The 9,207-nt window shown below is 40.5% G+C and overlaps 1 pseudogene; it reads right to left on the reverse strand.

The window, feature by feature from the left end:
* Nucleotides 1-5,272: 5,272 nt before the first annotated feature.
* LOC141594663 (heat shock 70 kDa protein 4-like) lies at nt 5,273-8,097 on the reverse strand (annotated as a pseudogene).
* Nucleotides 8,098-9,207: the final 1,110 nt, after the last annotated feature.

The following is a 9,207-nucleotide window of genomic DNA, read 5'->3' on the forward strand; positions in this document are numbered from 1 at the left end:
TATGTGGGGGGAGTTTAGAATTTAAAAGGGTCAATGTATCTCGTCTTTAGATATACGGAGAATTTTAAAGTGCAATGTATCACGTCTTTAGATTGTTTACGAATATTATTATATCTTAAAAATATCTTAAAAATGAGCAAGTATTTTTTGAGTTTTGATGTAGTTTACAATCTATGAATTGATGACCCGAACGTGACCTATGACCGAAATTGACCTGAATCAATTCGTCCGATCTGAATGTTGACCATGGTTTCAAGAACTAGAAGTAGAGGTGGCAATTGGATCAGTCGGGTCGGGTTTGGGTCAGGGTCAAGTCGGCTCGGGTCATATCAGATTCGGGTTATATCGGGTCAGCCTACTTTTTCGGGTCGGTTGCGGCTCATTTTGGGTCAAATGATTTATCGGCTCGGGTTTGGGTTGGGTCATTATCGGGTCCGGTTACTTTATCGCATTAATTCAATTTCTTACCATTAAATTAAGTTTTACACCATTATTTTGTTTAGTTACATCAGTATTAAGTCAAATCTATCAATCCAAACACTAAATCACTTTCATTTTTATCAATATTAAGCTTAATAATTATCGGGTCATCAATTTACTCAGGTCAATATTGGGTCGAGTCAAAATCGGGTTGGATGTGGTTCGGGTTTGGGTCACTGCTTATCGGGTCGTGTCTGTTTCGAGTCGCAAAATTCTCAAGCTCCATCGGGTCGGGTTTGCTCGAGTTCTGGTCGGATTACTCGGGTCGGGTCAGACTTGCTAGCTCTAATTAGAAGAGCGTAAAGGTGGCAAACAGGTCTATCAGATCAGTTTCGGTTGGGTTTCTTTCAGATCGGATTGTTTCGGTGGACCTTTATTTTCGATTGTAGTTCGGTTCAATTCAAGTTGAATTCAGTTTCAACTTTTAATCGGTTGTAGATATTTCGAGTCGATGCAGGTTTGAGTCGGGTCAATATCGGAGCAAATAAGGTTCGAGTCGGGCCAATCTAAGAGCAGATGAGATTTGAATCGGGTCATATTCGGATCGGATGTCAAGGGATTAGGTCTTTATTCAAAACTTCGGATATAATACAAACAATTTTATGTATTAATTAATATACAATGTTTTTTTATAACTAAGATATAATATTAATTCAGAGATGTCAAATGGGTGACACTCATGTATAAAAAGACACCCAGGATGGTGACGCCTAGATACGTTCGGGTCATTTTGGGTTTCAATGTTGGGTTTCAGTCATTAATACACGGGTTAAAATCGGTCCAGGTATATTTCGGTTCTGATTAAAATAATTCAGGTTGAAACAGTTCAGGTTCATTTGATCTTGGGTCTATTATTTCGTATATTACAAATTCTGTTGAGATCGCATTCTGACAACATATAGCGGTTCTAAATTTATGTATAAAATTAAACGAATAATGGAAGTTAAAATGAAAAATGTTATTAAACGAATATGCATGGGACTATGGGAGAGGAAATAGATTTTTTCGTTTTCTAAAAGAAATGGAGAAGGTCCTAATGTATTAAATTTGGAGGACTTTAATACCGTGTAAAAGAAACTAGTATAAATTCGTGTAATGGATGCAATGTATATATAAAGTTTATATTTGAAAGAGTCTTATGTAAAATTAATAAACAACTTGTTATTGGTGGTTACTTTAGGGATATATTCAAAATAATTAACTTGAGGTTTTACACTAAAGATATATTCCCGAATATCCTCAAAGTTGCGAAGTTAATGTAACAATATTAGAAATAGAGTGGGGAGGAATTCATAAAGCGTTTGTAATGTTATTGATAATTGTTCGTAACTTCTATCGATTACATATGAGACTATATATAGTAGATCATATAATACTAATAATATATCTTGAATCTTCCATATTTAGTAACCGAGATACTATACTATAAATACTAATATATTATTCCGATATCGGTATAATATGATATACCGTAATATCTCTAACAAACAACAATAACCACAACCATCAAAGAACAAATTATAACTCAATCAAGCTCCAATATTTCAATCTCTGTGTCATCATCACTCTTACGCATCTTCTTAAAAATAGGCTCAGAAATTTTAACCAACCTTTGAATTTTCTGCTCAAACATTCACCCAGGAACTCAACCGGGTTCTTGACACTGAAAATTCGTACTGGCAAGATAGAGCCCGTATTAACTGGCTCATTGACGGCGACAGAAACACTGCTTTCTTCCAAAAGTCGGTTACTCTTCGGCGTAGCTTTAACCGTATCATCTCCTTAGTTGATGAGGTCGGCCATACCATCTCTGGCCATGATGGCCTCGCTGTTCACATCACTGAGTTCTTTACTTCCCTTTACACCACTGGGAAAACTCTCACCACCCGTGTCATCCACACCTCTCCCACTCCCATCACTGTCCACTATGTTCCTTCTGAGGATGAAATACGCCTCGCCCTCTTCACTCTCGGATCCAAAAAGGCTCCTGGACCCGATGGTTTTCACGCGGGCTTTTACAAAAGCTGCTGGCATATTATCAAAATTGATCTCATCCCCTTCATTCAACGTGTCTTCCTCAATAAATGCGTCCCTGAGTGCATCAACAGAACGGCCATCTCCCTTATCCCCAAGATTCCCTCACCCCAAACCATCAAGAACTTCCGACCCATTAGCCTCTGTAATACCTCCTACAAAATCATCACCAAAATCATTGTCAACCGTCTCAAACCTCTCATGCACAAAATTATCTCCCCCAATCAAGGTAGCTCCATTCCCGGCCGCGGTACTGACACTAATTTCATCATTGCTTCCGAAATCCTCCATTCTATGCACATTTCCAAATGCAAACTTGGTTGGTTTGCCCTCAAGCTTGACCTTGAAAAGGCCTTTGACCGCCTTGAATGGGACTTCATACGCCTTTGTCTTTCCAATGCTAGGATTGATAATGATACTATCTCTCTTATCATGCACTGTATCTCCTCCTCCTCTACCCAGGTGGCTCTTAACGGGACTCTCCTTTCGAGTTTTTCCCCCTCCAGGGGCATTAGGCAAGGGGACCCCCTCTCCCCTTATCTCTTCATTTTGTGCATGGAAGCACTCTCAACTCTCATTCATCAGTCCTGTGACGATTTGGATTGGTCCCCTTTCCCCCTGGGCAAAGGTGGAGCCTCTTTCTCCCATCTTCTCTTTGCTGACGATATCCTCCTCTTTGGACGGGCTTCCGAAAAGAACCTTTGTGCCGTTCAGGACACTCTCCACACCTTCTGCTCTTCCTCAGGACAAAAAATCAATTTCTCCAAAAGCAAACTCCTTTTCTCCAAGCACACCTCAACCGATCATATTAACATGTTTGAAACTGCCCTTGGAATTAAAGCAACCTCTAATCTGGGCACCTACTTGGGCTTCCCTCTCAAAGGGACCAAACCTAAAAAAGCTGATCTCAGACACATTATTGATGCGATCCAATCCAAACTTTCTAACTGGAAAGCCAACTTCCTATCTAAAGCTGGGAGGCTTTGCCTCATCAATTCCACTATTAACGCCATTCCCTCCCACTCCATGCAATGTGTCCGCCTCCCCTCCTCCATCCTCAGTGATATTGATAAGATTACTAGGTCCTTCCTTTGGTCGGGATCCTCCTCCAAAAAACTTCACCTCTCCAATTGGGACCTGGTGACCCTTCCCCTGACCCATGGGGGCCTTGGTGTCAAGGCTGCTCGGCCTCTCAGCGATGCCTATTCTATTAAACTTAGTTGGAACCTCCTTCTGAACAAGAACTCCGTGGCCTCCGTTGCTATTCGAAGCAAGTACCCGACTCCTTCTCCCTATTCCTTTCGTAAAGGCTCCCACATCTGGAAAAATGTGGGCGTAGGTTTCCCCCTCCTTCGTGACCACATCATTTGGTCCATTGGCGATGGTGCTTCCATTTGCCTCTGGACTGATTGTTGGTCCTCCCTTGGACCCCTCCGTGCGGTTATCCATGGCCCCCTCACCTCCTCTTCTTCCATTGCTAAACTGGATTCTATCATCTCTAATGGCGCTTGGAATCTTGATAGCCTTGACTTTGTCCTCCCTGCTGTCGTGTTTAACGCCATTCTTGCCATTCCTCTCCCCTCCGCCTGCAAACCTGACCTCCTCACCACCACCCTTGCCCCTAAAGATAAATTCTCGATTAGTTCTGCTTACTCCTCCCTCCTTAACCTGAACAACCACCCCCCTTCCTTCACTCCTTCCCTTGAGTGGATTTGGGACCTCCCTACCCTTCCAAAAATCAAAGTCTTCCTTTGGCTTGTGTGGTGGGACAAGTTACCACACAAGTTGACTCTTTTCCAAAGGAATATCATCCCCTCCCCGTCTTGCCTTTTGTGCCCTAATCCTTCCCTTGAGGAATCTTCTATCCACATCCTTCGTGATTGTAGTGCCGCGACCTCCGTGTGGTCCCTCTTTAACGTTGACCATTCTTTCTTCTCCCCTGATCTCCAGCCTTGGATCCACGAGAATTGTACCTCTCGTAACTCGTCTTGGGCTACCCTTTTCTCCTTCGTCTTGTGGCGTCTTTGGGTCCAACGGTGTGACTCCACCTTTAAAGCTACCCCTCCCAGACCGCCCCTCCTCTTTCGAGATGCCACGGCCTCTCTTGCTTCTTCCTGGACCTCTGCCTCGTCCCATTGCTTACCACCCACCCTTCCCGTGACTAGCTCTGCCTCTTACTCTTGTAGTTGGGCCCTTCCCCCGCCTTGTTGGTTTAAAATCAACGTTGATGCGGCTTTCTCCCCCCTCTCCTCCCTTGCTTGTATTGGGTGTGTGGTCAGGAATGATTCTGGGTCTTGGGTTCGGGGTTGGTCTTGTCGGTTACTTGCTCCTTCCCCCTTTGTTAGTGAAGTCTTAGCCATTAGGGAGGGTCTAAGAGCTGGCCTTGCGTCCATGGATAGTTTTATTATTGCCTCGGATTGTCTTAATGCGGTTACTACTATTTTGAGCAAGGCTCAGCCTTGTGGCCAATTTGCTAATGTTATTCTTGAGTGTAGGGACCTCTTGGGAAGCTCCCCCCGGTTGAAGATTGTTTTTGAGAAGAGGTCGGCCAATGCCGTCGCGGATGCTCTTGCAAAATTTGGTTTAGTTGATAGTGGTCCTAGTAATGGTTGTATTAATTGGGACGTTGCCCCTCCTTTCGTTCTTCGTTTATGTACTACTGACTTTGTTACGGCCATTGAGCCGCTTCCTCCCGACCCCCCTCCTTGATGTAAACTGAAACCCTGTTCTTGTGTGTGGCTTTTAATTTAAGTTCTCTTCATTCCAAAAAAAAAAATATGTTGTTCCAATCAAGCCATTGCTCTGTTTGCTCAATAACATCATCGATCTTTCTCTTGTCCTTCAAATCGATTTTCCACATATTTTCTCTTGCCTTCTTCTTAACTTCATCCACATAATTCTCTAACTTGTTCTTTGCCACGGCCGCCTCCTTAAACGCCTCATCATCAACCTTGTACCTCTTTGCCTCCTTCACCATCCTATTGATCTCCTTTTTGGGCAATCTCGCGCTGTGATTCGTTATTGTGACCTGATTCTTATTTTTGTGTCTAAATCCTCTAAGCTGATACAAATGAGAATACCATCACATCGATATCAAATATAGTATCGAACTTTGGAACGCCCTCGGTCTTGGAGGAATTCCCTTTAGTGCAAACTGTCCAAGGTAGTGGTTTTCAACAGCAATTGGCCTCTCTCCCTCGTACACCGGAAATAACACGGCCAATTGATTATCAAGTGCGGTGGTAATCGTACCACTCATCTTTGTGGGTATAGTTGTGTTCCGAGGGACTATAACTTTCATGTGCCCGGAGTAAATCTCAACGCCAAGAGAAAGAGGAGTAACATCACTAAGTACATGATTTTTCAAACCCATTGTGCGATTATTACGGCCGCGTGACAAGCGACCCGTATGCAACGGCCTCGTCGGGGTTAATACCTTGGCGAGCTCCTTTCCTTTGAAGAAGTCTTGCACCAACCGACGAACAATTGGGGTTCGAGATGATCCCCCAACAAGGACGATTTCATGGACGTCACTTTTCTCGATCTTTGCATCTTTCAAGCACCTGTCGATGGGTTCTAGACAACTCTGAAACAAATCCATATTCAGCTTCTCAAATCTTGCACGAGTTATGGTCGTCGAGAAATCAATCCCCTCAAAAAGACAATCAATGTCGATAGATGTCTCAGGGGTCGAGGAGAGGTTCCTCTTGGCCCTCTCACAAGCAGCACGCAACCGCCCTAGAGCTCTTGGATTGTTACTCATGCTCTTATTGTGTTTCCTCTCAAATTCCGACATAAAGTGGCTTACCATTCGTTTATCGAAATCCCCACCACCAAGGTGTGTATCTCCACTGACAGCTTTCACTTCGAATGCATCTTTTCCAATAGCGACTAAAGAAACATCAAATGTTCCACCACCGAGGTCATAAACCAAAACATTCTTCGCCGTTTCACTATCTCCACTAGTAAGCTTTTTGTCAAGACCATATGCTATGGCAGCAGCTGTCGGTTCATTAATGATGCGTAGGACATTCAACCCAGCTATGGTGCCAGCGTCTTTAGTAGCTTGACGTTGCGCATTATTGAAATAAGCGGGACAAGAATAATAAAAAGCATTCTTAACCTCAGTGCCAAGGTACGCTGTAGCAATGTCCTTCATCTTCGAGAGAATCATAGACGATATCTCTTCAGGAAAGAAATGCTTCTCCTCATCCTTGTAATTAACCACAATCATCGGCTTCTTGTTGCCGTTTCCAAAATCTTGAGCAATGACTGTAAATGGCCAGTGTTTCATATCATCTTGAACCACTTGATCATTAAATTGTCGGCCTATGAGCCTCTTTGCATCTATTAAAAAAAAAGGCAAGTTATATTCCCGTAAGTGCGTTTAAGACGATTTTCATAGTATACACCAATTAATGATGCTACCTGGACCATTGTTGTCAGAATCCCGATTCAATCCTATGATTCTACGATTTTACGATCCAAAAATGCTTGACCGATCCCGGATCCTACGATTCTATCATGTTTGTAGAATCTTACGATCCTATATATTCGAAATTTTCTAGAGGTAGGATCATAATACGATTCTACAATCTTACGATCCTACGATCCGACTCCGTAGTAAACATATTAAAATATATTTTTATATAAAAACATCGTAAAATCTAAATTTCTTGTAATTTGTAGTAACATGTTCATGAAATGATACTAAACTTATTAATTATCAATATTTTGTGTATAAATAAGTGTTTTGATCTTCAATTATATATTTTTACCAAATAAAAAACTACATTTAGTGAATTTGTAAAATCTTACGATTCTACGATCCGATTCTACCGATTCGATCCTACCCTCCCCATCGATTCAAAGTAGAATCCCGATCCTAACAACATTGACCTGGACTGTACGGTAACATATATCGAGATTTCAAAACATCATCATATAGTAATTATATTAGCAAAACTACGCACATTTACGAGAAATAAGATCGGTACGAAAAAAGTAATTGTACCGGTTCAAAATGTGAACATATTGCTTAATGAACTGAACGAGATCAATGTAATAATAAGTACGGAATATCTACTAGCGTTATAGGGTTTTCAAGGGGTTCAATTGGTGCATCTACACTCTCGTTTTCAAGTACTCCCTCTGTCGCAGTTAATAGTTTACATTTGTGACTCCTTCATATGTTTATCGGCTTATAAAATCTATTATGGAAAGGAATAAAATTGGAACGAAACGGAGCGAAGAATACTACGTCTATTTAGTAAAATACAATGGTTAGGTTAAATAAAAGAAGAGAAAACAAACCATAGATGGTGTTAGTAGGGTTTATGGTAGCCTTGTTAATAGCGCCTTCACCGATAAGCCGCTGGTGTTCGATGAAAGCGACACACGACGGTGTTGTACGATTGCCCAAGTCGTTGGTAATGATCTCAACACGGTCATCTTGCCACACCGCTACACACGAGTACGTGGTTCCAAGATCGATTCCTACAGCAGGCCAGTTTCCTACGGCTTTATCCGCCATTTTTGCCATACCTTTGTTATACAAGGAGAATTGCAAGGAAATGCAAGTAAGCACAAATTAAGCGGGAATTTAGAAGTGTAAAGTATCACGTCTTTAGATATACGGAGTATCTTTGATAGTTTAGTAATACACTAATACTTCTATTATTTAGGAAATTATGACCATATATATCCAATATTATAGGTGATATATATACATTTCCCAATACATCACCTATAATAAAGATTTCTTAATATTTTTATCTTAAAAATCAGAAAGTATCTTTTGAGGTAATCTATCTATACAATCTATGAATTGAGGACTCAGAGCATATTCATGAGCTGAATTGACAAGAATTAATATGGCCGGCCCGAAAGTTTACCCAATTCGTTTCTAACTGGTAATTTTTACATTGTAGCACTGGAATTTTTCGTTTGTTGATTTTGCTATATTTTTTTAATGTCATTATCTTTTTAAATAAAGATTTTTATTAATTTATTATCAATGAAATTCATTAATGACCAAAACAAAATCAATCATTATGAATTGTAAATTTCTGCAAAAGTTTAGCCTTTTGTTGCTTCTTGAATAGCAATACTGTCTCTTTATAAAAAAAAAGAATAGCAATACTCTGGTGTAATTAATTGATCTATAGAACGTGGTCCTGAAAATCAGGAAGAAAAAAATGCTTTGACTTATCATTGACTTTCAATCACAGAGCGCCACGTAGACTCTGTGGTTGTTGGTTTAATAAGTAGGATTAATCTAAAAAAAAAATATGAAATCCCCTACTAAGAGAATAAAATTCTCTTAGAAGTTTCCCGCCCATGTGTCTTCCCACTTTGATGGGTTTGCCTTATGGATTGTAAACAGCACAAAACACATTCTAAGTTGGGCCCTCAACTTAAACTAATTGATTTTGCATTGATTTGGCATCATTACTAACATTCTAACGTGATAATTCTTGAAACACAAATTATTCTATAGGACCATTTTATGAATAAGACTAGTCCGGCCATTTACAAAAGGCCCAACTAAAATAATTAATATATTTGATAACCTAATATTATATTTTGATAACTTGCACATTTAAATATGTCCGAGTTCATCCTAAGATATTGAGTTATCAAAATAAAATTAAAATGCAAATATAATTAACTATTAAGTGTGGGCTATTCTCT

The sequence above is a fragment of the Silene latifolia genome, chromosome 8 (genome assembly GCF_048544455.1).
Source record: "Silene latifolia isolate original U9 population chromosome 8, ASM4854445v1, whole genome shotgun sequence".
Taxonomy (NCBI): Eukaryota; Viridiplantae; Streptophyta; class Magnoliopsida; order Caryophyllales; family Caryophyllaceae; genus Silene; species Silene latifolia.